Below are 14652 nucleotides of genomic sequence, written 5' to 3' on the forward strand. Positions count from 1 at the left end.
GTGTATAAGAATGCTTGTGATTTTTGTATATTGATTTTGTATCCTGAGACTTTGCTGAAATTGCTTATCAGCTTAAGGAGATTTTGGGCTGAGACAATGTGGTTTTCTAGATATACAATCATGTCATCTGCAAACAGGGACAATTTGACTTCCTCTTTTCCTAATTGAATACCTTTTATTTCCTTCTCCTGCCTAATTGCCCTGGCCAGAACTTCCAACACTATGTTGAATAGGAGTGGTGAGAGAGGGCATCCCTGTCTTGTGCCAGTTTTCAAAAGGAATGCTTCCAGTTTTTGCCCATTCAGTATGATATTGACTGTGGGTTTGTCATAGATAGCTCTTATTATTTTGAGATATGTCCCATCAATATCTAATTTATTGAGAGTTTTTAGCATGAAGGGTTGTTGAATTTTGTCAAAGGCCTTTTCTGCATCTATTGAGATAATCACGTGGTTTTTGTCTTTGGTTCTGTTTATATGCTGGATTACATTTATTGATTTGCGTATGTTGAACCAGCCTTGCATCCTAGAGATGAAGCCCAGTTGGTCATGGTGGATAAGCTTTTTGATGTGCTGCTGGATTCGGTTTGCCAGTATTTTATAGAGGATTGTTGCATTGATGTTCATCAGGGATATTGATCTAAAATTCTCTTTCTTTGTTGTGTCTCTGTCAGGCTTTGGTATCAGGATAATGCTGGCCTCATAAAATGAGTTAGGGAGGATTACTCTTTTTCTATTGATTGGAATGGTTCAGAAGGAATGGTACCAGCTCTTCCTTGTACCTCTGGTAGAATTTGGCTGTGAATTCATCTGGTCCTGGACTGTTTTTGGTTGGTAGGCTATTAATTATTGCCTCAATTTCAGAGCCTGTTGTTGGTCTATTCAGGGATTCAACTTCTTCACGGTTTAGTCTTGGGAGGGTGTATGTGTCCCGGAATTTATCCATTTCTTCTAGATTTTCTAGTTTATTTTTGTAGAGGTGTTTATAGTATTCTCTGATGGTGGTTTGTATTTCTGTGGGATCGGTGGTGATATCCCCTTTATCATTTTTTATTGCATCTATTTGATTCTTCTCTCTTTTCTTCTTTATTAGTCTTGCTAGCAGTCTATCAATTTTGTTGATCCTTTCAAAAAACCAGCTCCTGGATTCATTAATTTTTTGAAGGGTTTTTTTTTTGTCTCTATTTCCTTCAGTTCTTCTGATTTTAGTTATTTCTTGCCTTCTGCTAGCTTTTGAATGTGTTTGCTCTTGCTTCTCTAGTTCTTTTAATTGTGATGTTAGGATGTCGATTTTAGATCTTTCCTGCTTTCTCTTGTGGGCATTTAGTGCTATAAATTTCCCTCCACCCACTGCTTTAAATGTGTCCCAGAGATTCTGGTATGTTGTGTCTTTGTTCTCATTGCTTTCAAAGAACATCTTTATTTCTGCCTTCATTTCATTATGTACCCAGTAGTCATTCAGGAGCAGGTTGTTCAGTTTCCATGTAGTTGAGTGGTTTTGAGTGAGTTTCTTAATCCTGAGTTCTATTTTGAGTGCACTGTTGTCTGAGAGACAGTTTGTTATAATTTCTGTTCTTTTACATTTGCTGAGGAGTGCTTTACTCCCAACTATGTGGTCAGTTTTTGAATAAGTGTGATGTGGTGCTGAGAATAATGTGTATTCTGTTGATTTGGGGTGGAGAGTTCTGTAGATGACTCTTAGGTCCACTTGGTGCAGAGCTGAGTTCAGTTCCTGGATATCCTTTTTAACTTTCTGTCTTGTTGACAGTGGGGTATTAAAGTCTCCCATTATTATTGTGTGGGAGTCTAAGTCTCTTTGTAGGTCTCTAAGGATTTGCTTTATGAATTTGGATACTCCTGCATTGGGTGCATAGATATTTAGGATAGTTAGCTCTTCTTGTTGAATTGATCCCTTTACCATTATGTAATGGCCTTCTTTGTCTCTTTTGATCTTTGTTGGTTTAAAGTCTGTTTTATCAGAGACTAGGATTGCAATCCCTGCCTTTTTTTTTTTTTTCCATTTGCTTGGTAGATCTTCCTCCATCCCTTTATTTTGAGCCTGTGTGTCTCTGCACGTGAGATGGGTCTCCTGAATACAGCACACTGATGGGTCTTGAGTCTTTATCCAATTTGCCCATCTTTGTCTTTTAATGGGAGCATTTAGCCCACTTACATTTAAGATTAATATTGTTATGTGTGAATTTTATCCTGTCATTATGATGTTAGATGGTTATTTTGCTCGTTAGTTGATGCAGTTTCTTCCTAGCCTCTATGGTCTTTACAATTTGGCATGTTTTTGCAGTGGCTGCTACCAGTTGTTCCTTTCCGTGTTTAGTGCTTCCTTCAGGAGCTCTTGTAGGGCAGGCCTGATGGTGACAAAATCTCTCAGCATTTACTTGTCTATAAAGGATTTTATTTCTCCTTTACTTATGGAGCTTAGTTTGACTGGATATGAAATTCTGGGTTGAAAATTCTTTTCTTTAAGAATATTGAATATTGGCCCCCACTCTCTTCTGGCTTTTAGAGTTTCTGCTGAGAGATCCGCTGTTAGTCTGATGGGCTTCCCTTTGTGGTTAACCCGACCTTTCTCTCTGGCTGCCCTTAACATTTTTTCCTTCATTTCAACTTTGGTAAATCTGACAATTATGTGTCTTGGAGTTGATCTTCTCAAGGAGTATCTTTGTGGTGTTCTCTGTATTTCCTGAATTTGAATGTTGGCCTGCCTCGCTAGGTTGGGGAGGTTCTCCTGGATAACATCCTGCAGAGTGTTTTCCAACTTGGTTCCATTCTCCTCATCACTTTCCGGTACACCAGTCAGACGTAGATTTGGTCTTTTCACATAGTCCCATATTTCTTGGAGGCTTTGTTAATTTCTTTTTACTCTTTTTTCTCTAAACTTCTCTTCTCACTTCTTAGACAAATGGCTAACTAGAATAACCAGTGTAGAGAAGTCCTTAAATGACCTGATGGAGCTGAAAACCATGGCATGAGAACTACGTGATGAATGCACAAGCTTCAGTAGGCAATTCGATCAACTGGAAGAAAGATATCAGTGATTGAAGATCAAATGAGTGAAATGAAGTAAGAAGAGAAGTTTACAGAAAATAGAGAAAATTTTTAACTTAATGATTTTAAGCAGCCATTGATAATCATTGCCAAGATCCATTATTTTATTAAGGAATCAAAATGGTGATTTTTCTAATTTTGTCATTGTTCTGCATTTATTCACTGTGATTTTTCTATAAAGAACTTTCCTTTATCAACTGTACTTATCCTCACATACAGGTTATAAGGGAAAAGATGAATATTTGATTCAATTTGCAGAATAATGATTGAGTTTGTAGCAGCCTCCAGAAGCTACAAAATGTTTTGTTTTAATTTTAGTGTATTCTTGCAGAACATGGAATATACAAATATATCTATGTTTTTTCATCTACTTTAATTCACTGTAGTAATTTATCTTTTAATAATGAAAGTCTTCATAAATTTGACATGACTTTTGGCTACTTCACTTAAGAGTGAGTGTGTATGTTTCAGATTCATGTGTGTGGTTTGCATTTTTTTGAGGTTTTGGTTTGTTCTTATTTTTCTTATTTCACATTTATGTTTTTAAAGTTATTCTTTCTTTATTTTTTTAATTACAGCAATCCTCCCCTCATCCATGGTTTCATTTTCTGTGGTTCCAGTTACTCATGCTCAACCATGGTCAGAAAAGAGGTGAGTACAATACAATATGATATTTTTAGAGCGACAACATTCATGTAACTTTTATTACAGTATATTGATATAATTATTTTGTTTTATTATTGTTGTTGTTAGTCACTTACTATCCCTAATTTGTAAATTAAACTTTATCATAGTTATGTATGTATTGGAAAAGCATAATATATGATATGGTTTGGATCTGTGTCCCCGCCCAAATCTTATGTCAAATTGTAATTCCCAGTGCTGGAGATGGAGCTTGGTGGGAGGTGATTTGATCATGGGGCTGTTTCTCATGAATAGTTTAACACTGTCCCTCTTGGTGCTAGTTCTACGGTAGCAGGTGAGTTCTCGTGAGATCTCGTCATTGAAAAGTGTGTGGCACCTCCCCCAACCTTGGTCCTGCTCCTGTAACATGTAAGACGCCTGCTCCTGCTTTGTCTTCTGCCAGGAGTAAAATCTCCCCTAGGCCTCCTACGAGGCAGATGCTGCCATGCTTCTTGCACAGCCTGTGGAACCATAAGCCAATTAAACCTCTTTTCTTCACCCAGTCTCAGGTATTTCTTTATAGCAATGTGAGAACAGACTAATACAGTATATATAAGGTTTGGTACTGTCCTCAGTTTCGGGCATCTGCTGGGGGTCTTAAAATGTATCCCTTAAGGATAAGGGTAAACTATTGTGTAGTAAAAATATGGTCTTCATAATTTCTGCTGTTGGGAATTTATTAAGTATCTTTCTCTACTCCATTATTAATTTTCTATATCTTCTTTATTGTGTCTATTTTACCTATTATAGATTAATACTGTAAATTCTCCTACAGAGAGTGTGTTTCTGCCCATTTTTCCTTATATATCTAGTATTTTTATTCTATATATTTTTGCAACCTCTACATATTTTTTCTTCATATTTGTATGATAAATTGTGCCAATTTCATTGTTTCTATTGTTCTTTGTTATTTTGTTCCAGTACTTTCTCCTGGAGATAAAGAATTTGATATTTTCCCATCTTTTCTTCCCAGTCTGAGATTATAAATTCTCATTTATTATTTTTATAAAAATAAATATTAATATATACTTTCAAATAGTTAAAAGGATATTGAATGTTCCCAACACAAACAAGTGATCAATGTTTGAGATGATCAATATGCTAATTACCCTGATCTGATCACTATATATTATATGTACGGAAATATCACTATATACCCTATGAATGTGCTAAATTGTTATTAAAAATGATAATAAAAATTAAGGTTGTAACCATGTATAAAATAATCATTTAAATTTATAATTATATTGTTAGCTGATTGCATGTTCTTTTTGGTATCAACACTCAATTGTTATTTTTGTTTTACCTTTAATTTTTCTAGGATATGCTTTAAACATTTTATTCACTAATTATCTGTATTTGGAATATACTTAGGGTTCTCATATTCAGGATTTCCTTCTTGCCTTCATTTATGTGTGGAAACCTGAGCAGAAACTTTAGTGGGAAGAAAATCTTGGAGTTACAACTGTTTCCTTCAAAGCTCTGTAGATGTTACTTCCCGTCTTCTGACACCCACAGAAGAAATGTCTGAGGCCTTCAAATTCTTTTTCTTTTGTGGGTAGCCTAAGTGTTTTTGCCGTGTTTCCCTGGATCCTTTTTTACCCCAGAGGTCCCTTTAAACAGTATCATCACTGGATCAATGTCATTAAGTCATCTGACTTAAGATCCAGATATTTTACTGTCTGTCTATTCTCTCCTTGTCAAAGTAGAATTTTTGAAAGAGAAAATTTGCCTGACACCATCTTTTCTAGAATTCTGTCCAAACAGGGACATATGTGGTCAAATTTTCATCTATGTAGATAACTCTGGTGACCATGAAATATCACTATGTTGTTGGGGGGGATAAGAATGAGTGAAGAGGGAGAAGGAACATTGGAGGCTGGGAGACCCAATAGGAGACTGTGTCATAGTCTAGTAAACAACAATGAGGGTAGCAATGGTAGGAATAGCGAAAAGGGGATAAAGTCATGAAATCTGATAACATGAAATCCACATGACTTGGTGACTCATTGGCTTTTGTTGGGAGGGATGCACAGATTGCTGATCAGGTACCAGTTTGTGGTACCTGATCTCAACTAAAATACAAGAGGAAAAAGTGGGGTCGAGGGAGACCAATTTTGTTTCAGATTCCTTTTTTTTTTTTCTTAGGAAAAAGAAAATTATTATTTTGCTTATATTTTTGGTCTGATTTTAACTTATGCGTTGTCTAATTATTTTCCAATGTATTTGTGTGTGTTTATTGGGGAAGGAATGTGATGTTCAATTTAACAAGTCACAGAATTTTTCTGTGTTCTTTGTTACTGCATTGTTGCTCATGTGTTAAATTAATTTTATTTCCAGTGTCTATATTATTTACATAATGATGTAAATATTTATCATATTTTAAAATCATATTTAGGACAGACTCAAAACACTGTCAGCCTTTACAGTTCTAAACAAGTGCATACACTAGTTTCTCATAATCATAATAGCTTTGAAATTAGATGAGGCTCTAAGTTAATCATACAAAAAAATTCCAAACAAACCCTAAATCATTTAAGGGGTTGTAGAAAGTATTAGCCAAATTTGAAATTTATGTTATTTATTATAAATTTCTTTCATTGACAAATTAAAACATCCCCTGTAAATCGTAAGAAGGGATGCACATTTATACCGGGAACTTGACTGTTAAAAAAGCATGTTAATGTTACTTCAGAATTATTGCGAAAGAGCTAAAGAAGGCAGTATTTCCTTCCAAATACTCAAGAGTCATTGGTATTTAATGAAGAGGGATTTGGGGTTTCCTGATTTATTAGGATAGATTTTTTTCTAAAAAAACTACAGCAAAAAATAATATGTAATCTAAAAGTTTTTCAATTTGGGCTTAATAAAATCTTAGGATTGGATCTTACTCTTTTGAAACTTATTTATTCATATCACATATAAGGCTACTTTTCAAGTTTCAATAAAGGCAATTATTTTTCATGCTTTATGTTTTTGTTTCTTCAGGGATTTTGATCTTATAAAGTTTTCAACTTCAGTTTATCATTAACAATTTAATTACAAAAGTAGTAATTTTTAAATTAAAAATAAATTCAAACGATACCAAAGAATATGATGTGAAAATATTACTTCAGCTGCTTCTCATCCCAGATCCCATTCTCCAAATTAAGCACTATTGATTGTTGCTTAATCATATTGCTTAACCTTTAAAGAAGGCCTAATTCTTTAACTTTAAATAACTTAGCCCAGGGGAGAAACAGTATCTGGTTCTCTTACAAGTAACAAGAACTAAGTATCAATACCTTTAAATTTTGATAACTCATTAACCTAGAGATACTGAATAATATTGAAAATGTTTGAATCTCTTAATTTTAGCAACACTAAGATTGTCTTATCATTGCTAAAATGGCCAAGTAAACTTTTTTTCATTGTTTTGAGTAAGAACATAAGCTACACTTTTAAAAACATGCTTTTCTATATTTCTAATAGATATAGCAACTTTCACTATTCATGTCAAATCAATATATAATTTCAATATGTAATTTTAGTGATCCTAGTTCTATTTAAAAATGAAAAATATAGTTTATCAATGGTATTTTAAATGTTATTCATCTTAATATAATCCTTTGAAGGCTACACATTCCAATATCCAAGTTTTAAAGTAGTTTGTATACACCCAACATGCAAACCATGACTTTAATCATTTCCTCACCAGAACTTCAATTATGCCAAGCACTTTTTAATTATCCTGTGGCCCACAAGTCTATTCTTAGTAAAAGTCTGATTTTATGGAGGCAGTCTTCTCCTCTGTGGCAAAAATCAACTCACCACTTAGCAACTCCACCCATGAAAAAGCCCTGTGAATTAAAAGCTACTAAATTAAGTGTGTATTTTTAACAGCTTCAATTTTGAAGTCTATTTTGGCATAAAAGTTGAAGACTTTTTTTTGAAGTACAAAAATGCTACGTTGGCATTTCCTGGTATTTTCAGAATGCAATTTGTTTTTTGGGTTGTCCCTTTTACAAAGTTAGTTTCTTATAACATCAGTTTTTTTTTCCAGAGGGAATATATGTAATCAACTTGCCCTATCACTTTGTATTTTTTATCTTATTTTAAAAAAGCAAATTCTGAACCAAGAAGAACAATGATGGAAAAAGAATTTGTGTGTGAGGCAGGGCTGTAGGATAGGAGGAGAGGGTTTGGGGGCACAGGGGGAAGCAGAGGAATCACAGAGCTGAAGTGTAAATGGGCTCAGTGTTTCCTGCGCAGATCAAAACCTGGAACACAAATCTAGAAATTAAGAAAAAGTAAGGCACGTAGAATTATTGTACTTTTTACTGTTTTCATTTCATAGTAATGGAAAATCTGCTTTTCCCAATTAATACAAACACAATACAAAGTCATTTTAGGAAATGCTTGTATAAGGCTAATGCTTATAAGATATATTAAACACTAGTATATAATACATTCATTCAAGAAATAATAAGGACCTGCTATGTACAGGGCCCTGTACTTCTCTTGTGTTACAGTGTAGCTCCAATAAATGATTGTATTATGATCCACCCTCCCAAAAATGTGGTGTTCAAAAGCTGAACTTAGGAAACGTGACACATACTCTGCCCTCAGTCAACACCTGTTTTCCTTGTTTTGCCTGCTTTCATCTATTATAGAGGTTGGAATATCTAAAAGTTCCCCAGTTTGCCTTACAGATAAAAGTTGCTTGACAAGGTTCTGGCCAATGAGATGTAAAGAGAAAGTCACTGATACCACACTGTCTCTTTCTAGTATGCTCTGGAAGTGCTGCTTCATTCACCCCAGGTGGTGGAGCTGAGAAGCCAGAAGAGTCTTTGAAGGTGCTCTTGACCTACTATACTAACTGTGGACCTCCTACTCGGGACTTGTTATGGCATAAAATATACACACCTCTTCCTTGTTTAAATGACCATTTGCTGGGTTTCTATTATTCTTGGCTGCATGAGTTACTGACTCAGGAAAAAAATTTGGCAATAAGCATGACAGTGGTCTTCATATTCCAAATAGTGATGAACAGTGTCTAAGACGGCCCACAATGATCCCCACCTCCTTCTCCGCCTTGTGTAGTTCCTCTTCCACTCTCTACCAGGGTCAGTTTTTGTGACCAATAGGAAGTGGCAGAAGTGAGGGTTGTTGCTTCTGAAGTTATAAAAGGTTAAATATGCTGGGGTGCTCTCTCTCTGATTCTTTGCTCTGGGGAAGTCAGCTACCATGTTATGTGAGCAGCTCTATGGAAAGGTCCACATCTTACAAAACCGGAGCCTCCTGCCAACAGGAGCTTGGAAGCTGACTCTGTGGTCCCTTCAGATGTTGGCCATCTCACAAGAGACCCTGAGACAAAGCCACCTAGTGGTGCCCCTTTCAGATTCCTAACCCTCAATAGTAAATGTTTGTTTTAAGCCACTAAATTTTAGGGTGATTTATTACTTAGCAATAGAGAACTAAGAAACAAATGGATTGATTATAGTATCTTAAACGGTGTGCTTTAAAAATACTCAATTTAAAAATATTTTATAGTTCTTTAATAACACATTTTGGTATAGGAAATGGATATATCCTATATATTTATTGGTAACTTTTTTCATATTGAAATATATGACCTCATATGTTTGCTATTAAAACTTTTTTGGCCTTCTTAATGTTTAGGTGCTATTTACTGACTCATTGAATATGTGATCTAGATAGTGTTCTTTATATGAGTCAGAAAATATCCCAGCTTTCATGGAATTGCTACTGTGGCGTGGGAGGCAAATAATTGAACGAGTAAACAAATAAGACAGTTTTATATAGGGCTGATCATTGGGAAGGAAATAAAACCATTAAATGGTAGACTCAGGATGAAGATGGCTGGATTTTGCAGAGAGTGACTTATGCTAGGAGGGAACATTGTTACTGAAATCTGAATGCTTGGAAGAGGCCAGAAATGTAAAGGTCATTCTAAGCAGAGCATGCAGAGAGTGCAGAGGCTAGGAGGTGGGAATTCTTAGCTTGCTTAAGCAATTGAAGAAAGGCCATTATGGCTGAACCACAGTGAATGAAGGCGAATAAGATGAGGGCCTGGTTCCTTGAAGGTGGCTTCTTGTTGCTAGAAACAAAGTAGGCAGGGCCAGGCTTTGTAGGACACAGTAGGAGGTTCAATGAAAGCCACTGGAGAGTTCTAAGCAGGGCAACATCATGATTTGTGTATTGACAACAATCTGTGAGGCTGCTGGGTGCAGGATAGATAATAGGGCAAGAGGATGGAGAACAACTAGGGGGCAGTTGTGCTTAGCATATATAGAAACTGTATGAGTGAGTGTGTGTTAAGTGAATGAATGAATATGTCAGAGTCAGTCAAGAATGACTATAGTTTGGGTCAGTGTGATGGCAGTGGAAGTGCAATCATGTGGACAGATTTGCACTATATTTTGGAAGTAGAAACAGTAGAACCTGATAATGCTTTGGAAATTTGCATCTGGAAAGGCAGTGAGGGAAAAAGCAGACTCAAGAAAAAATAACTCCCACCATTCTGATTTAAGCAACTGGGTAGATGAACATGCGTTTATAAGTTGAGCAAAGACTGCGTGGGAGTGTATTTGGGAGACAAAAGCTTTTGTTGGTTTTGAAATATCTGATATTTTCATGTGAAGATTGTAATCAGAGAACTCAGCTGGGTATTTGACTACATTGCCTATAAGAGGGGTCAGGGCTAGAGAAATACATTGAGGAGCTGTCATCAATTTCTCAGAGATTCATAGTGCAGGCTAATTTATACAGGCTTTCAAAATCAAGCTTCATTGGCTGTGAAATCTTGTCATGCTAAAGGGAGCCATCAGACTGAGATAAAAATATAGAGGTGCTATTTAGATCATGCCACTGGATAAGGTATAGCTCTAGAAGAAGACAGAGCCAGTGGAGCTTAAGGGCGCTACAGCATCACAACGATGCTTTAACTTTGATACCATCAAAATTGACGTCACTTTAGAAAACGTTCTGAATAGTTTCCAGGTCTTTGTAGAGCTCTCTTTTTTTGAAGGAAATTGACAGAGTTTTGTATCTTGGCTTAGCACTCTCTCCAGCATTAGAGTCATGTGGCTTTCTGTGTCTTCCTAGAAATAATAGTCCTCATTTCTGGGATTGTAGATGGTTTTCTTGAATTTATTTTTAAAATGTGTGGTATTTTCATAGAAAAATAATGCAGTAATGTACCACTGGTATGGTATATTGATTATACATGCTTTTACTTCTTAATACACCCAGTGTACAAAAAGGGATCACAAGAGAAAAACAAAAGAATTCTGCTACTCAAGATCTTACAACACTGTGTGATATGTATCTGTTAGCAATAATAGGAAGCTACTTCACACTTCTGCAGTGATCTGAAAACAGTCAGATGCCTTTGAACTTGCCATGTCTGCATGCAGCTCCTGCACTTATTTGAGTTACATGAGGTTGCATGTTCTTATTGAGAGTTAAGAGTTCTCATTTGAAAGTAGTCCAGTCTTGCAAAACTCTAGCGATGAAAGTAGCTCACTTACTGGAAGGCAATGTAGATGTCTGGGTCACCAATTGAGAATAAGTGACTTCATGGATGTTAAGCACCAATAAGAGGCAGTTTCAGATGGCTGGCCAGCTACCTCACACAGGAATCTAAGACAGGAAGGCTGCAGTCATGTGCAATTTAATGGCAAGTCTAGTAAGGATGATAATTTCAAAGTAGTGATGAAAGTAAATGATATTTGGAGATATCTCCAATAACAGTAATAAGAGATTAAAATATCTGTGGTTACTATTGGTGACAAGGTGACTTGTTCTGCTCCTACAATGGTGATTTGCTGTCTGCATTCATAATGAAAGGAAAGGCTAAATGTCAGTTAGAAGTTTAATGAAAATAGGCTGGGCGTGGTGGCTCATGCCTGTAATCTCAGCACTTTGGGAGGCTGAGGCAGGCGGATCACTTGAGGTCAGGAGTTTGAGACCAGCCTTGTCAACATGTTGAAACCCCATCTCTACTGAAAATACAAAAATTAGCCAGGCATAGTGCTGGGCGCCTGTAATCCCACCTACTTGGCAGGCTGAGGCAGGAGAATCGCTTGAACCTGGGAGGCAGAGGTTGCAGTGAGCCAAGATTGAACAACTGCACTCCAGCCTTGGCAACAGAGTGACACTCCGTCTCAAAAAAAAAAAAAAAGAAGTTTAGAAAAAATAAAGATGTGATTTACTTTTCCCATCCATGTTTATGCATGCATTTGTGGACCTCAGGTAAGAGCCCTTGGTTTAAATGGAAATTAAGATAATACGCCTGAGTTAACATGCTGTAGTTTGAGGGGATCACTATTCATCTTTTCACTATTTATCTTTTCTCCCCTACCTGATTTTAGGACAAATTGAGAGTGAAAGATGCAGGAATAAAACACAGAAATCAAAATAAAGGGTTTACTGCTGAAAAATCCGCTTGAACAAGCCTGTTAACGTGTCCTTCCTGAATGAAGCCAGCTTACCCCTAGGCCTCCACTGTCCCTCAGGAGAGAGAACACGAAAACTGGAACTCTCTGCAGAAAGGAGGATCCCAAAGAAGGGGCCAAGCTGTACATTTATCAATCAGGAAAGCCACTCCACCCTCCATGGCAGCCCCTACAATTTGAAACAAGTATTCTTCCTAACATAACATGAGTTTATCAGTTCATTTCATTTTTACTTTGAGATTTTTGTGAATAACTATAGAAAAATCTATTTCACCTGGCAATAAATAGGAAAAGGCACAGCATAATGTTTAAATACAGAGAATATTGTTACATGTAAGATGTTGATCGAATGTTCTAAATACAATTTGAAAACTGTGTGAGAGGAGGAAAAGGTATATTCAGAAGGACTTAGGTGAAGCCAGATGAATATTTTCATGACAGGATGTTGGCTATTGATATGAAGAAAGTAGAGGAATAGACTTGCTAAAAGTTAGAGGAGTCTAGTTTATCTTCCAAGAAGCTTTGCAACCCTGTAATACTGTAGAAATCACAAATTTGGCAATAATTTTAAGATAATTTATGTTCATTTTTTATGGAATGCCATGTTTATTTTTTTATATATGACATTTTCTGGTCAGTAGTAATATATATCCTTTATTAAAATTGGAAAGTAAATACAAACATTTTATTTATTTGTTGGTTAAAAAATTATTATCCTCATTCTTCTTTTTTTTTTTAACCAGTAAAGATCTGGATAAAGAAAAACATTTTAGAAAACCGCTTGTAGAGTACCATGAACCAGTCTCTCTTCTCCATTTTAAAAAATTTATTGACTCACTTTTTTTCCATAACTTTTTGAGATATTATTTCAACCACTTTGCATTTAGAGAAAAAGAGGCAGAGGCTGATTAAGAAATCTGCCCAATGCTATACTGATAGAAGTTGGGATAGCTGGGATTTGAGCTTACATAGGCTAGTTCTAGCATTTGTGAAGTTCTCACCTAATAAAAATTATCTGTAATCATAACCAGAGCAAGTCATTTCTAGCCTTCTGTCTATAGACACGCAGATACATTTGTAATGTTTTTGTTTGTTTGTTTTTAGCACGACAGATCAATTCCTGCTGGCATTATAGTTCTTTAACTATCATAGCTTCTCTGATTTTTCAACACATCTGTCATCCTTATTCTGCAGGCATAGCCAACTCTGTCAGTGCCTCCTCAGGCAATCAGAATCAACAGATAGAATGTAGGACAGAAAACTGGCTGCAAACATGTTGGAAGGGCTGGAGGAGCAAAAGAGGGAAGATCTGTTACCTAGAGATAGTAACTTCCAGAAGTCACCACTATACTAGTGCAGGAGAAGCAGAAAGGAAGATGCTGCTACCCAGAGCCAACAGTCATTGTGCCCCTGATGCCGCTGGAACCCCACTGCAGCTGCTTTACAGGAAGCAGGGAATTAGAGCTCTTGCTGATGCTACAGGTATCCAGGATCCAAAAGATATCAGCTGCTGTCCCTGTTGCAGCCTAGGGAAACTGTCCCACTGAGACTGTTGGGGTACCTGCTACTGCATCTACTGTCTGAACCATGTTGCCTGAGCAGATGTCCAGGGCTCAGGCTTGCCTGCTGCTTTTACTGCTGCCACCATGTTTATCAGAGCTACTTCAAGAAGAGAAGAAATCCTCCTCATTTCCAGTTTTTTCCAATGCCTCCCATTGCTTCCCAGAATGCCAAATTCTCTTTGAGAGACAGCTGAAAGGAAGGTTTGGAAAAGACTCTGGTGCATGCAGATTCTGCTTCCCTGCAATAGGGGGAAAGCATAGGGTGGAACTGGAGCTGAGAGCTAATCATGAATGAGCAAATCAGTCTTCAAGATATTTACCTTCCCTTGAAATGTTTCCCTTCTTTTACCGTGTTTTCCATGTCATTATTTTTCCACAATTCTGCATCATCTTCTGTTAACTATTAATGCCCTGGATAAGTTTATTTGCTCTTTCTTAGGGTTAATTTTTCTCCTTTTCTTTGAAGCTTTAGTTTGCAGGTTCAGCTTGTGTGGGAGTTTTCATCTCCCTCCTCTTCAAGACTCCTTGGATATCAGTTTTTTGGTTGCCTTCACCAACTCTCCCCCCACCATCTCTAGACCAGGGCATGGCCTTAGTTGGTGGCTTGGACTCCTGTCGCTTGGTGTGTTTGGGGATATTAGAGATCCAGTCACTGATCTGGCAAAGGGAACACTGTCCTTGCTTCCAGCTTTAGGAAGAACGCTTTGCTGTGTCACCCCACGTGAGTCCAACTCTTGGCTGCCTACACTGCCTGAGGCTTCAGTTCTGGCATCGTGCTGCAGGTGATCTATTATCCTGCTTTTGAATATGGCTATGACTTTTCTTTATATTTTTTAAAAAATGTTATTATTAGTATGTTTACAGTGAAGGGAAGAATGTGAA

General features: G+C 36.7%; 1 protein-coding gene across 7 annotated transcripts in view; it reads left to right on the forward strand.

The window, feature by feature from the left end:
• The window catches only part of ODF2L (outer dense fiber of sperm tails 2 like), a 74727-nt gene extending 62532 nt beyond the window's left edge, over positions 1-12195 (forward strand). For 3 of the 7 annotated variants that reach the window (XR_010135550.1, XR_010135537.1, XR_010135546.1), the window contains 3 exons: positions 2916-3080; positions 3644-3716; positions 12125-12195. The gene's annotated coding sequence lies outside the window, so the exon portion shown is untranslated. Of the gene's footprint in view, positions 1-2915; positions 3081-3643; positions 4045-12124 lie in introns of all 7 variants that reach the window. The other 4 variants (XR_010135538.1, XR_010135536.1, XR_010135539.1 and 1 more) reach the window with 4 other exon arrangements.
• Positions 12196-14652: the final 2457 nt, after the last annotated feature.

The sequence above is a fragment of the Pongo abelii genome, chromosome 1, assembly GCF_028885655.2.
Source record: "Pongo abelii isolate AG06213 chromosome 1, NHGRI_mPonAbe1-v2.0_pri, whole genome shotgun sequence".
NCBI lineage: Eukaryota > Metazoa > Chordata > Mammalia > Primates > Hominidae > Pongo > Pongo abelii.